The following is a 15,445-nucleotide window of genomic DNA, read 5'->3' on the forward strand; positions in this document are numbered from 1 at the left end:
CTCCGAGGAGCCGACGGGGCTCCCCCCAGAAAAAATGGTAAATACTGGTTTAGAAATTATGTTATTGATTTATGGAACAAATATCAGGTTTCATACAACCAAACATAATTTAATTATTTCATGTGAAGGTTAGACATGTACAGTGTATAAGGGAATTCAGCTGAGTATAAGCAAGAGCTGTCTCACATCATCAACCAATATAAGCCTTCTGTACTTTCTTACATTCTTATTGTTTTCAGAGTGTACAGTACACCAGTATCGAGGTAATTATAAAACCATCATTAACTATCATAGTGTAGACCTATGCCAACAAAACACTTTGTTTAATTTTTGGGGTTCAATGGACCATGGGACAGTCCTATTTAGATACAGAAAACTAACCTAGCTGAATGTGAGTAGGTTGAACAATTTCAATATTAGCAGCAGGTAGATGTATGAAAATAAGATGGGTCTTCTGTGCCATTATAAACTGTCTTTTCATTTTATTTTCAATGTTCATGCACTATTAGGTTTGGACAAGTTCATGTCCACTTACAGTAGATTTAGCAGACTCCAAGTGACTAACTGACCACCGCTGTTATATTCCTCAAAACACAAACCCAGGTTCTCTGCATGTAAATGCCACAACAGTAGACAAATCTATAGTAACCCTAGGATCGCTAAGCCCACTACATTACTGACTCAGTAGCAGTAGGAAATTATCATAGAAAATATGCAATACTATGCATGTTAGTGGCTTTGCAAGTATGTAATGCACAAACACCAATGTTATGCACTCTCACAACCCAACGTACCTCCTTGAGTAATTACCTAAGTGTAGTTACAGGATGAGAGCTACGCTCGTGGTGTCCCGTCTGCAAGTATGTAATGCACAAACACCAATGTTATGCACTCTCACAACCCAACGTACCTCCTTGAGTAATTACCTAAGTGTAGTTACAGAATGAGAGCTACGCTCGTGGTGTCCCGTCTGCAAGTATGTAATGCACAAACACCAATGTTATGCACTCTCACAACCCAACGTACCTACTTGAGTAATTACCTAAGTGTAGTTACAGGATGAGAGCTACGCTCGTGGTGTCCCGTCTTCCCAGCACTCTGTCATATAACGCTTTGAAACTACTGACAGTTTTGGCCTTCTCTTAGCTTGTACCAACCGTCTATCACTGTTTGGAAGAGAAAACTTTCTAATATTTTGATGGCACCTTTGTTTCCTTAGCTTAAAACTGTGTCCTCTTGTTTGTGAAATTGCTGGTTTCAGGAATTCCTCTGTCAATTTGGTCGATTCCGGTTAGTATTTTGTTAGAGGTGATCATATCTCCTCTTTTTCGTCTATCTTCTAGTTTGACATATTTAACACCAAATTAACGTCTCTCCTTATAACTCTCATTTTTCAGTTCTGGAAGCCATTTTGTAGCATGCCGTTGCACCTTTTCCAGTTTATTTATATTCTTCAGATTTGGGCACCATACAACTGCTGCATATTCCAATTTTGGTCTCACAAGTCATGAACAGTTTTTTTAGTATTTCACCAACCATATAATTAAAAGCATGTCTGAGGTTGGAAAGTGACCCATATGCTCCTGTCACAATGTTCTTTATGTGTTCCTTTGGTGACAGCTTACTATCCAAAACCACCCCTAAGTCTCATTCTTTATTAGAGTTCTGTAATTCGTATCCACATAATTTGTAAGTTGTGTGTGGTCTATTTTCTCTGATTCCACATTCCATAACATGGCATTTATTCATATTGAATTCCATTTGCCACTTGTCGATCCAAGCACTTATTTTATCAAGATCAAATAGAAGCGAATTACAATCATCTGCATCTCCTATCATCCCCAGTATCTTGGCATCATCTGCTATTTCCAGAGCAGCCTCTTGTGTGGGACTCATTCAAAAGCTTTTTTTTAAGTCCAGATAGACACAGTCAATCCAACCACCTCTTTTCTATTTTTCTATAGTATCTCTGTGGCTCTATCATAAAAACTAAGTAGATTTGTTACACGAGATCTTCCTGTTCGAAAACCATACTGTCTGTCCATTATGGTTCTCTATAATGGCGAACTTGTCTGTTGTCTACCATTAGTCTCTAGGTGTTCAACCCAATTGGCTTTAACTATTTTTTCTAGTGTTTTGACTACCACGCTTGTTAATGATACGGGTGTATATGTATGATTGTATACTGTATATGTAAAACTATATATACATATGTAATATGACAATGTCAGACCACGAAGGAAGGGTTCAGACAGGAATTTCTTTAAGTCCTTTTGTATTTAATAATACATCTTCAGAAGGATGTTAAATACAAATGAACTTAAGAAATTAAATAATAATAATAATAAATTTTTTATTCAGGTAAAGTACATACATACAAGGTAAGATACAAAGTTGATGGATTTATAGATAGAGCTAGTACATACACGAACTTAAGCCACAATTACGCAAAGCGTTTCGGGCAGGAAAAACCTTAAAGACTAAAACTTAATACTAATTGAGTTTAAAGTATAAAATGTGTTGAGAACAAATAAAAATAAAAATAAGAAAGGGGAGAACATGGCTGAAAAAGCAGCACAAACACAATTAGGTCGACAAACAGCGTTGTTTAAAAAAAAACAGACATGGGTTGACAATAGAGGGGTAAGGTAGATTACAGGGAATTTATTAGGTAGTGCTTCGTTTTTATCTTAAACTGGTTGAGAGAGGTACAGTCTTTAACATGGTTGGGAAGATCATTCCACATTCTGGGTCCCTTGATTTGTAGAGCATTTCTAGTTTGATTAAGTCGTACTCTTGGAATATCAAAACTGTATTTGTTTCTGGTGTTGTGCTCATGGATTCTGTTACAACCTTCAATGAAGCTTTTGAGGTCAGGATTGGCATTACAGTTCAGCATTTTATATATGTATAATACACATGAGAGAATGTGCAGTGACTTAATATCTAGCATATTCAGAGATTTGAGTAGGGGTACCGAGTGATGTCTGGGGCCAGAGTTGGATATTGTCCTAATAGCAGCTTTGTGTTGAGTAATTAGAGGACGTAAATGATTTTGGGTAGTAGAACCCCAAGCACAAATATCATAGTTGAGATATGGATAGATGAGGGAGTAATAGAGAGTCACCAGGGCCAGTCGGGGTACATAATATCTGATCTTAGAAAGAATGCCAACCGTTTTTGAAACTTTTTTTGATATATTTAGAATGTGTCCCTGGAAATTAAGCTTGTGGTGAATGAGAATGCCAAGGAATTTGCCATCTAATTTGTTACAAATTTGGGTATTGTTTATTCTGAGATTTATTTGATTAGAGGATTTATTGCCAAATTCCTGTCTTAATCCTTCCTTCGTGGTCTGACATTGTCACATTGTTCATAGTGTGCTAATTTCTTTTGTGATTTACACATAATAAATATATAATAATATATAATAATATATAATAATATAATAAATAAATGTTTACTGAGGTAAAAGTACTGTACATACTGTACATACAAGGTGAGTTACAAACAGATGTTGGAATTCTAGATAGAGCTAGTGCATACTATGCCTAAAGCCACTAATATGCACAGCATTTTGGGCAAGGTGCAAGAAAAACACTGACTTAAAACTTGAAACTAATTGAAATCAAAGCATCAATTTAATTAAAAAAGGAAAAAAAAAAGAAAAAGAATGATAATAATTACATGATGAATGGAACAGCAGAAATTGAAACAGAACAGCAGAAGTAATTTTAAATATATAAAAAGAAGACTACAATCTTTTTCAAGTTTATAAGTGGCAGATATCAGCAGTTAAACAAGTTGGTCAATTATTATTGCTTGAAAATAGCAAGACATAGGTTGACATTTAGGAGGTAAGGTAGGTTACATGGAGTTTATTCAGTAATATAGTACAGTACTTAGTTTTTCTCTTAAACTGGTTAGGAGAGGTACAGTCTTTGACATGATTGGGAAGGTCATTCCACATTCTGGGTCCTTGATTTGCAGAGTATTTCTAGTTTAGATAAGTCGCACTCTTGGAATATCAAATAGGTATTTGTTTCTAGTGTGGTGCCAATGGCTTCTGTTACAACCTTCTAGGAAGTGTTTAAGGTCAGGATTGGTATTACAGTTCGGTTTTAAATGCTGCATATAGAGTACACTTGAGAGGATGTGCAGCGACTTAATATCTAACATATTTAAAGATTTAAGTCCGGAAAGAGATTTGCCCGAAACACTATGCGTACTAGTGGCTTTAGGTATTGTATGTACTACCTTTATCTTTAAATCTAACAGAATGTTTGTACTGTAATGCTGCAACTATATATATACTGTTCCTAAATAAATTATTATTATTATTATTAAGTAGGGGGGCGGAATGCTGTCTGGGGCCAGACTTTATTTTTTTTTTATAGATATACACAAGAGTTGTTACATTCTTGTACTATTGTTCTAACAAAGGATTTGTGTTGAGTAATTAGAAGACGTAGATGATTTTGGATAATAGAACTCCAAGCACAGATACCAAAATTGAGATAAGGATAAATGAGAGAGTAACAGAGCATTACCAAAGCAGGGCAAGGTACATAGAATCTAATTTTAGTAAGAATGCCAACTGTTTTAGAAACATTTTTTGCTATATTTAGAATGTGTCCCTGGAAATTCAGTTTGTGATCGATGAGAACACCAAGGAATTTCCCATCTACCTTGTTACTAATTTGGATATTGTTAATTCTTAGATTAATATGATTTGAGGATTTATTACCAAACAAAAGATAGAAAGTTTTATCAATATTAAGGGTGAGTTTGTTAGCAGTTAGCCAAAGATGGACTTTATTTAGTTCAGTATTCACTGTCATTCAAAATAAAAGGGTTAGGATTGAAGAAAATGAAGGATGTGTCATCAGCAAATAAAATTGGTTTGAGGTGTTGAGAGGCATTTAGAGGGTCATTAATGTAGATGAGAAAAAGGAGAGGGCCAAGTATACTGCCCTGTGGAACACCAATGTTGATGGGTAGGGTGGGAGAAATGGAATTATTCACAGAAACATAACATACTTAAGCCTGTCAGTAAGGTAAGGCTGAAGATATTGGATGGAATGACTTCTGACTTCATAATGATGTAATTTAATAATAATATATATATTATATATATATTATATATTATTTATATATATATATATGTCGTACCTAGTAGCCAGAACTCACTTTTTGGCCTACTATGCACGGCCCGATTTGCATAATAAGCCAAGTTTTCCTGAATTAATATATTTTTTCTAATTTTTTTCTTATGAAATGATAAAGTTACCCATTTCATTATGTATGAGGTCAATTTTTTTTTATTGGAGTTAAAATTAACGTAGATATATGACCGAACCTAACCAACCCTACCTAACCTAACCTAACCTATCTTTATAGGTTAGGTTTGGTTAGGTAGCCGAAAAAGTTAGGTTAGGTTAGGTTAGGTAGGTTAGGTAGTCGAAAAACAATTCATGAAAAACTTGGCTTATTAGGCAAAACGGGACTTGAATAGTAGGCTGAGAAGTGCGTTCTGGCTACTAGGTACGACATATATATATATATATATATATATATATATATATATATATATATATATATATATATATATATATATATATATATATATATATATATATATATATATATATATATATAAATATATATATATATATATATAAATATATATATATATATATAAATATATATATATATATATAAATATATATATATATATATATATATATATATATTATTTATATATATATATTATTTATATATATAATATAAAGGCACCAAGCCCTCTGTAGCAGTATGATCAACCCATATGAATGCTGCTGTTTGTTAAGGTGTACATCCTGCGGGCTCACCATAGCCGGGGACTGGTCAAGTCGTATACTGCAATTTCGGATACCGGGCTAGAAACAACTTCGTTCACTGAGAAGTTTGTACATACAAACCATTCCGTTCGTATATGCGCTGGTTTGTGTTCGCTGTTGTTCTCGTCTGAATAAATATATGGCACTTGTTCATATAATTAGCGCTTCCATTTTGTTGCGTGTTGCGAGTTGTACATAACAATGTTGTTGCGAGAGTACATAACATATATTAAGAGGTACATTGTAGCAAGATTTGAGATTAAAGGATTTAAGACTAACACGTTGAGAAACAGGGCGTCCCCGAAGGAGGCTATTATTTGTTATGCACCCCATACTCAACCAGTAAGTAGTGGAGCAAAACATAGATTACATGGTCATAAAGTCTTAATCAGACCAATTCAATTCAATTTCTTTCTTTATTATGCACCCCATACCCATCCCGTGGGCGGTGGTGTAAAGGATTACAGAGGCACATAATCGGTTCAGGAACTGAACCCTCTAGTACGTTTAGCTAAGCAAATAACAATTTGTGACGCTAGTTACAAAATTATTAATATTATATATACATGTACACACTCTCATACATACATACATGTACATATATATATACGTATACATATATACATACACATACATATCTAATCACCTACACAAATACACACATCAATAATCTTTGTGTCACAAGTGATCAACAAGAGGCTCACAACAGTCACTATACAAGGCACTTTACATCTATGGTGAATCAGACAGTTACTAGTCTTGCTGCACACCCACCCAACTGGGCGGCAGCTTTACAGTCATGTGCATGCATTACCTACAGTAAGCAAATTTTGGATACTTCGCTAAGATTTCGAGCAGCACATCATTATGAATGAAGTACTTGCACATTTCTTGGACACTATTGATGGTGTTATCTCTAAATTCCGCGATTTTTTCACATTCCATTATATAATGACGCAAAGTATGCGAATAGGTCTGCTGACAGAGTTTACATTTAGTCAAATCTACATCAGCAGATGTTACAAACTCCCAGAGGTACTTGTAGCCGAGCCTAAGCCTAGCAGTGGTAACATCTAGAAGTCTGCTAACATTATTGGATGACCCATAGACGTGCGGTTCTTTTTGCATAATAGAATGATGATAGATGGAGTAACTGGTGTGAATTTAACTTTGCCTCAAGTCTCCGAAATTTAGTTGATGTTCCTGGGATATTGCTGCCCTCAGGCTGCTCAAAGGCAGTCCAAGTTGGTAATCAATTCCCTCTTTACGAGCAAAAGTCTTGGCCAACTCATCAGTTCTCAGTGGCTATTTTTACATTATCATTTACAACTAACTTAAGTTAAATAACAACCAGTAAACAGACTGCTGTTTTCTAATTCTAGTTCAGGCACTTCCTGGGATAAAACGCGAACATTCCTTGAGGAACTGTGAGGTGCTTATCTGTTTTTCCTCGTAACGGTCCCAAAGCTTCCACAAATGTTCATGTTTCTCTTTATTGCCCTTGCGGCGACTAGACTTTAGCTTTTGATCAGAAACCAGTTGGTATTGCAAGGTTATCAGGGACGCCTCACGGTACAGTAAGGGGATTAAAATATATAAAGCCAAGTTGTTCCTCACTGCCCTTTGATTCAGACGCTGGTGCCATCCTTCTACGTCATTGTTGGTCCTCACCAGTCGTCTAAATGCACACCAGTTCCCCAATTCCCACACACTGTTGCACAGCCACGTATTTTTTTATGTAATGAGTTAATTGTGTCGTTAAGGGTGAACTGCTAGCCGACTTTTTTAATTCAGCAAACGCCTTACAATTATGTAGCACATACGTACCACATAAGTACGTGTGTGTTACACACGTACACACGTACACACACACACACATTGCATTGATATTAGTAGTCATTGATATTAGTAGTCTACATAACAAGTTGGTAAATTTAGATACTATAGTGAACTCTCATGTAGAAATAATTAGTAAATTGAAAGAAAGTAATGACCATTTGAATAGCAAAGTTTTATGTCTTGAGGGTTTAGTGAAAGACTTGCGCAAGGATAAGAATCAATTGGAAACAAATTGCAAAGCCATGGAAGAAGAAAATAAACTTTTAAAAATAGCTTTGGAAGAAGTTAAAGTAAATTTAAACATAAATGACTACAATAGGTTAGGCAAGGAAATTCAACAGGAGAAACAGCTTTTGTCAGCACAGATGGAGGAAGTTACACAGGGAATAGAACAGTGCAAGAAAGATATGCAACTCACTTATGCACAAGTGGCCAAGGAGAAGGAAAAAATAGAAGAAGCAGTAAAGGAAGTCAAACACTGCAGCAACCAAGATAAAACAAACATTAGGCTAGAAGTGAGGAAAGAATTGGCATCTAACCCGAAGTTGGTGCAAAACACAGTTGATCGGAGTAAGTCCCTGATCATTTTTGGCTGCAAAGAAAAGGCGATAACATCTAGGTCAGAAAGAGCTGTAGAAGAAGCTAAAGTAGTAGATAAAATTGTTGGCCTCGTGGAAGGTCTTACAAACAGAGAGAATGTGTGCGACTACAGGAGAATAGGCAGGTACGTAAAAGGGAAAGATCGACCTTTGAGGATCACCCTAAACGGTGCCAAACAGATGGAAGAAGTACTAAGGAATGCTAGAAAATTGCAAAGGGATGAGGATGGGAAAGGGTGGTCGTTAAGACGAGATCTTTCAAAAGAAGATAGAGAGAAGCTGAAACTGAACCTCGCCGAGGCAAAACATTTAAATGAGAGCAGGAATGAAGAAGAAATAAATTCTTTTTTCTACAAAGTGATAGGGGTAGGCAAACCAGTAAAGTGGTACATAAAGGCAAACCAACAAAATCAATAGAGAGAGGGGGAGTGAAGAATAAGGAGAGGGGGAACAAGTTCCTGAAGATTGCATACACCAACATAGATGGAGTGAGATCGAAGATACTGGAGTTAAGTGATGTAATACAGCTGCAGACACCAGACATTGTTGCACTCACGGAGACAAAACTTGAAGATGTAATTTTAAATGAGGTCATATTCCCAAGGGGCTACTCAATTTGGAGATGGGACAGAAAAATTAGGAAAGGCGGTGGCGTTGCTGTGCTGGTAAAAGAACACCTAAAGGTGAAGGAAATAATGACTGCCAATCCACAAGAAGTTGACATAATAGCACTAGAGATCTGCTATGAGGATGATAAACTAATGATGATAAATGCATATAGTCCACCGCCAAGCAGCACATGGTCAAAGGAGGAGCTAGATAGTAAACGTGAAGGTCTTATAACAATAATGAGAGAGATTATAGCGAGAGCGGATAACGATAGATCACGACTGTTGATAGTCGGTGACTTCAACTTGAAATCCATAGACTGGGAAGCATATGAAGCTAAAACAGAAGATTTTTGGACCTGTAAATTTGTAGACCTCATCCTGGAAACATTCTTGTATCAACATGTTAAACAAGCTACGAGGATGAGGGAAGGGGACGTTCCCTCCATGCTAGATTTGATATTTACCAGGAAGGAGGAAGAGATATTTGACATTCAGTACCTTCCTCCCTTGGGTAAAAGTGACCATGTCTTTTTGGGAATAAAGTATGCAATGCGTTATAAGCTGGAAGAAAATAAGGAGGTTGAAGCAGTTGAAAAACCAGACTTCAGGAGAGGACATTATGGTGACCTTAGAAATTTTTTTAGTGAGTATAATTGGACAGACTTGATGCTAGGCAAGGAAGTGAATGAGATGTATGGCAAGTTTTGTGAAATATATGATAAAGGCACAAAAAAATTTATACCAAAACAGAGATGCAGGACCAGAAAACAGGATTGGTTCGACAGAAATTGTGAGAGGGCAAGAGACCAAAAGACACAAAAATGGAATCAGTATAGGAAGAGGCCAAACCCCCAAACATACCAGCGATACAAAGATGCGAGAAACAATTATACAGCAGTAAGGAGAGAGGCAGAAAGAAATTTTGAAAAAGGGATAGCAGATAAATGTAAAACAGAACCGGGCCTATTCTACAAATTCATAAACAACAAATTGCAGGTAAAGGATAATATCCAGAGGTTGGAAATGGGAAACAGATTCACGGAAAATGAAAAGGAAATGTGTGAAACATTAAATGAAAAGTTCCAAAGTGTGTTTGTACAAAATGAAATCTTCAGAGAACCAGACACAATAAGAATTCCAGAGAACAACATAGAGCGGATAGAGGTGTCTAGAGATGAAGTGGAAAATATGCTAAAGGAGCTCGGGAGGAACAAAGCAGCTGGCCCAGATGGCGTTTCACCATGGGTTCTGAGAGAATGTGCATCTGAGCTCAGCATTCCACTTCACCTGATCTTTCAGGCATCCCTGTGTACAGGAATCGTAGCAGACGTGTGGAAACAGGCTAACATAGTTCCAATCTACAAAAGTGGCAGCAGGGAAGACCCCCTCAATTATAGACCTGTATCATTGACAAGTGTAATAGTGAAAGTATTGGAAAAGCTAATCAAAACTAAATGGGTAGAACACCTGGAGAGAAATGATATAATATCAGACAGACAGTATGGTTTTCGATCAGGAAGATCCTGTGTATCGAATTTACTCAGTTTCTATGATCGGGCCACAGAGATATTACAGGAAAGAGATGGCTGGGTTGACTGCATCTATCTGGACCTAAAAAAGGCTTTCGACAGAGTTCCACATAAGAGGTTGTTCTGGAAACTGGAAAATATTGGAGGGGTGACAGGTAAGCTTCTATCATGGATAAAAAATTTTCTGACTGATAGAAAAATGAGGGCAGTAATCAGAGGCAATGTATCGGAATGGAGAAATGTCACAAGTGGAGTACCACAGGGTTCAGTTCTTGCACCAGTGATGTTTATTGTGTACATAAATGATCTACCAGTTGGTATACAGAATTATATGAACATGTTTGCTGATGATGCTAAGATAATAGGAAGGATAAGAAATTTAGATGATTGTCATGCCCTTCAAGAAGACCTGGACAAAATAAGTATATGGAGCACCACTTGGCAAATGGAATTTAATGTTAATAAATGTCATGTTATGGAATGTGGAATAGGAGAACATAGACCCCACACAACCTATATATTATGTGAGAAATCTTTAAAGAATTCTGATAAAGAAAGAGATCAAGGAGTGGTTCTAGATAGAAAACTATCACCTGAGGACCACATTAAGAATATTGTGCAAGGAGCCTATGCAATGCTTTCTAACTTCAGAATTGCATTTAAATACATGGATGGCGATATACTAAAGAAGTTGTTCATGACTTTTGTTAGGCCAAAGCTAGAATATGCAGCTGTTGTGTGGTGCCCATATCTTAAGAAGCACATCAACAAACTGGAAAAGGTGCAAAGACATGCTACTAAGTGGCTCCCAGAACTGAAGGGCAAGAGCTACGAGGAGAGGTTAGAAGCATTAAATATGCCAAAACTAGAAGACAGAAGAAAAAGAGGTGATATGATCACTACGTACAAAATAGTAACAGGAATTGATAAAATCGACAGGGAAGACTTCCTGAGACCTGGAACTTCAAGAACAAGAGGCCATAGATTTAAACTAGCTAAACACAGATGCCGAAGAAATATAAGAAAATTCACCTTCGCAAATAGAGTGGTAGACGGTTGGAACAAGTTAAGTGAGAAGGTGGTGGAGGCCAAGACCGTCAGTAGTTTCAAAGCGTTATATGACAAAGAGTGCTGGGAAGACGGGACACCACGAGCGTAGCTCTCATCCTGTAACTACACTTAGGTAATTACACTTAGGTAATTACACACACACCTTGTCAAGCACAAGACGAAGCTTGAAAAAGTTTAGTGGTATGCCAATAGGCTAGTCCCAGGACTGAGAGGCATGAGTTACGAGGACAGGCTGCGAGAAATGCACCTCATGACACTGGAAGACAGAAGAGTAAGGGGAGACATGATCACTACCTACAAAATTCTCAGAGCAATTGATAGGGTACATAAAGATAAACTGTTTAACACGGGTGGTAGGCGAACAAGGGGACACAGGTGGAAACTTAGTACCCAAATGAGCCACTGGGATGTTAGAAAGAACTTTTTCAGTGTCAGTGTAGTTAATAGATGGAATGCATTAGGCAGTGATGTGGTGGAGGCTGACTCCATACACAGTTTCAAATGCAGATATGATAGAGCCCAGTAGGCTCGGGAATCTGTACATCAGTTGATTGCCAGTTGAGAGGCGGGATCAAAGAGCCAGAGCTCAACCCCCGCAACCACAACTAGGTGAGTATACACACACACGTACACACATACACACACACGTACACAGACACAAACATACACACACTAATGCCTCTATTCACCTTGCAGTAAATAGGAACCTGAAAGTTAGGAAGCTGCTAAAGGCTGCATCTTGGGGATGTGTGTGTGTGTTAGATAAAAATATATGTTGTTTAGATATGATGGAGGAAAAGAGGGCGAGAGTCGGTACATTAGACAACCGACGCTTAGAAAGGCGGGGTCCAAGAGCTAACAGCTAAATCTTAGAAATAATAAATTAAAATATTTAATACACACACATACATGTTTCACATGAATTTGGCTGAGGGCAGACTGAGGGCTGATGGCCCTGTCGACGGGGCAGGAAGTTGGCGGTTGATCAAAGGCCTCCCACATCCTCCACATACCTGAGGATTATTCCGGCTAAATTTTAAACGGAAGTAATGTCTTGGTATTTACGGCTTCAGCGGGTGGGTGGGTCCGTGGGTTTATTACACTATGAGTGAAAACAATCGCCTATTCTCTATTTTATATTGCTGCTTGTAGAGCTAGAAGCTGTTGCCTCTTGTGTGCGTTGCACAAGGGGATTAATATCTGGATTAATATCTTTCAATATTTCCAGTATTTTTTAAGGTATCGCTTAAATACCGAAGATACTGCTATTGGACACCGCTTAATTGACAATGTCTCAACAACGCAGGCTGAAGATGTGCGTGGCTCCTGCTATTACAATGATGCTCATTTGCTTTTCAATGATGCGCCTTAGTTGCTCCCTCTCTAACTTACCGTTCTAAATACCCCTTCTCCATCTCTCGCAAACAATCCCCCCCTCATACATCTCCCCCCTTTCCTCCTGTCCCCCTGTCCATCTTTGTCGCCCTGTCCATCTTTGTCCCCCTGTCCATCTTTGTCCCCCTGTCCCTCATTTTGTCCCCTTGCCCACATTTTCTGTCCTCTGTCCCCGATCCCTTTCCCCCCTGTCCCCCCCTCTGTCCCCCCTTTCCATCTCTCTGTCCCCCTGTCCCTCTCTATCCCATTGTCCCTCTCTCTGTCCCCCTGTCTCTCTCTGTCCCCCTGTTCCTCTCTGTCCTCCTGTTCCTCTCTCTGTCCCCCCTGTCACTCTGTCCCCCCCTGTCACTCTGTCCCCCTGTTCCTCTATGTCCCCCTGTCCATCTCTGTCCCCCTGTCCTTCTCTCTGTCCCCTGTACCTCTCTGTCCCCCTGCCCACTCTTTCTGTCCGCTGTCCTTCATCTGTCCCCCTCTTTTTCCTCCAGTCCCCTTGTCCCTGTCTCTGTTCCCTGTCCCTATCTCTGCCCCCTGTCCGCCCTTTCTGCCCCCCTGTTCCTGTCCCTCTGTCCCTGTCCTTCTCTGTCTGTCCCTGTCCCCCTGCCCACTCTTTCTATCCCCTGTCTCTCCTCTGTCCCCTCTCTCTTGGTCTCCTGACCCCTCTCCTCCCTCTGTCCCCCGGTCCCCCTCTCTGACCCTGTCCCTCTGTCTCTGTCCCTGTCCCTGTCCCACTGCCCCCCCCCTCTGTTCCCCCGTCCCTCCTCTGGCCCTGTCTGTCTGTCCCTGTCCCTCTGCTCCTGTCCCTGTCCGCCTGTCCCTGTCCCTGTCTCCCTCTGTCTCTGCCTCTCCTCGTTTTTGCCATTCTCTGTGTCAGCCTATCTCTCTGTCTCTTTCCTCGCTCTATCTCTGTCATTCTCTCACTGACTTTGCATATCCTTATCTATCCGTCTCTGTGTCTAACATTCTCTCCCTGACTCTGTCTATATCTATTTCTCTGTCTCGGTCTTCATCTCTCTCTCTCTCTCTCTCTCTCTCTCTCTCTCTCTCTCTCTCTCTCTCTCTCACTCTCTCTCTCCTTACCTACATACATACATACATTTATTTAACACATGTGGTACACGCATAAGGGAACACAGGTGGAAGCTGAGTACCCAAATGAGCCACAGAGAGATTATAGAAAGAACTTTTCAGTGTCAGAGTAGTTAATAAATGGAATGCATTAGGCAGTAATGTGGTGGAGGCTGACTCCATACACAGTTTCAAATGTAGATATGACAGAGCCCAGTAGGCTCAGGAATCTGTACATCAGTTGATTGACGGTTGAGAGGCGGGACCAAAGAGCCAGAGCTCAACCCCTGCAAACACAACTAGGTGAGTACATACATACATACATAAGATATAAAACAGTGGAGGATTCCCAGGTAGAACAATCAACCACAATGCCCATTACCCCTTTACCCTGTTGTCCTTAACTACACAACTATACAAAAGTCATTAACACGTGTAATGGCTGATCCCCCATAACGATAGCATGAAGACCAATTGCCTGACCCGCAGTCCGTCTTGCTCCTCAAATAATTTTCGGGTTAACATGAAAACGTCTCTCGAGTTTATCTCTCTAATGTTATTTATTTATTTATTTATGCATATACAAGAATGTACATAAGGAATGTGAGGATACAAATATGGTAATTACAGTCTTGTAAAGCCACTAGCACGCGCAGCGTTTCGGGCAGGTCCTTAATCTAAGAAAATTTTAAGGAGGTAAATACTTGCAAAATTTATAGACAAAAAAATGATAACAGTTACATGAAATGAAAAAAAGAAGATGAGAGAAAATTGTAGATACAGTATATTAAAGCACATAGGTAGCTAAGATTGATTGCAATGACAGCTTGAATGGTAGTTGACAAAAATTGGTAGGCACCAATTTTGTTTTGCCTACATGCCTACCAATTTTGTTTTGCCAACATGCCTACCAATTGGTAGGCATGTTGTTTTCCCATCTTTCATTTTATGAGCTTAGTTCCTTTATTATGCCCCAATTACTCATCCATTGAGAGGTAGTTAAACTGAACCCAAATTTAATAAAGTTCCCTCTTTTGCTAAGCAAGCTACAGTCTTGATAAAGTCAGATATATTGTTTGTTAACACATTTCTCAACAATGAACAGTTAGTTTTATCAAGCTAACATATGCTAACACAATGAGTGAGAGTATTAACTGGTCTAATTATTTTATTAGACCAGTATATATTATAAGATTATACTGGCATAATTTTATTTATTTATATATATATATATATATATATACAGTATATATATATATATCGGACTTGGAATATATATATATATATATATATATATATATATATATATATATATATATATATATATATATATATATATATATATATATATATATATATGTGTGTATATCACGAAAATAAACACGTGATTAAGAATGTGACAATGTCAGACCACGGAGGAAAAATGAAACAGGAAATTTCCTTAAGTACTTTCGTAT

General features: G+C 38.3%; 1 protein-coding gene across 1 annotated transcript in view; it reads right to left on the reverse strand.

Moving 5' to 3' along the window:
* The window catches only part of LOC123772178 (solute carrier family 25 member 35), a 133,666-nt gene that overhangs the window by 111,173 nt on the left and 7,048 nt on the right, over positions 1–15,445 (reverse strand). The window lies entirely within an intron of this gene.

Source organism: Procambarus clarkii, chromosome 69 (assembly GCF_040958095.1).
Source record: "Procambarus clarkii isolate CNS0578487 chromosome 69, FALCON_Pclarkii_2.0, whole genome shotgun sequence".
Taxonomy (NCBI): Eukaryota; Metazoa; Arthropoda; class Malacostraca; order Decapoda; family Cambaridae; genus Procambarus; species Procambarus clarkii.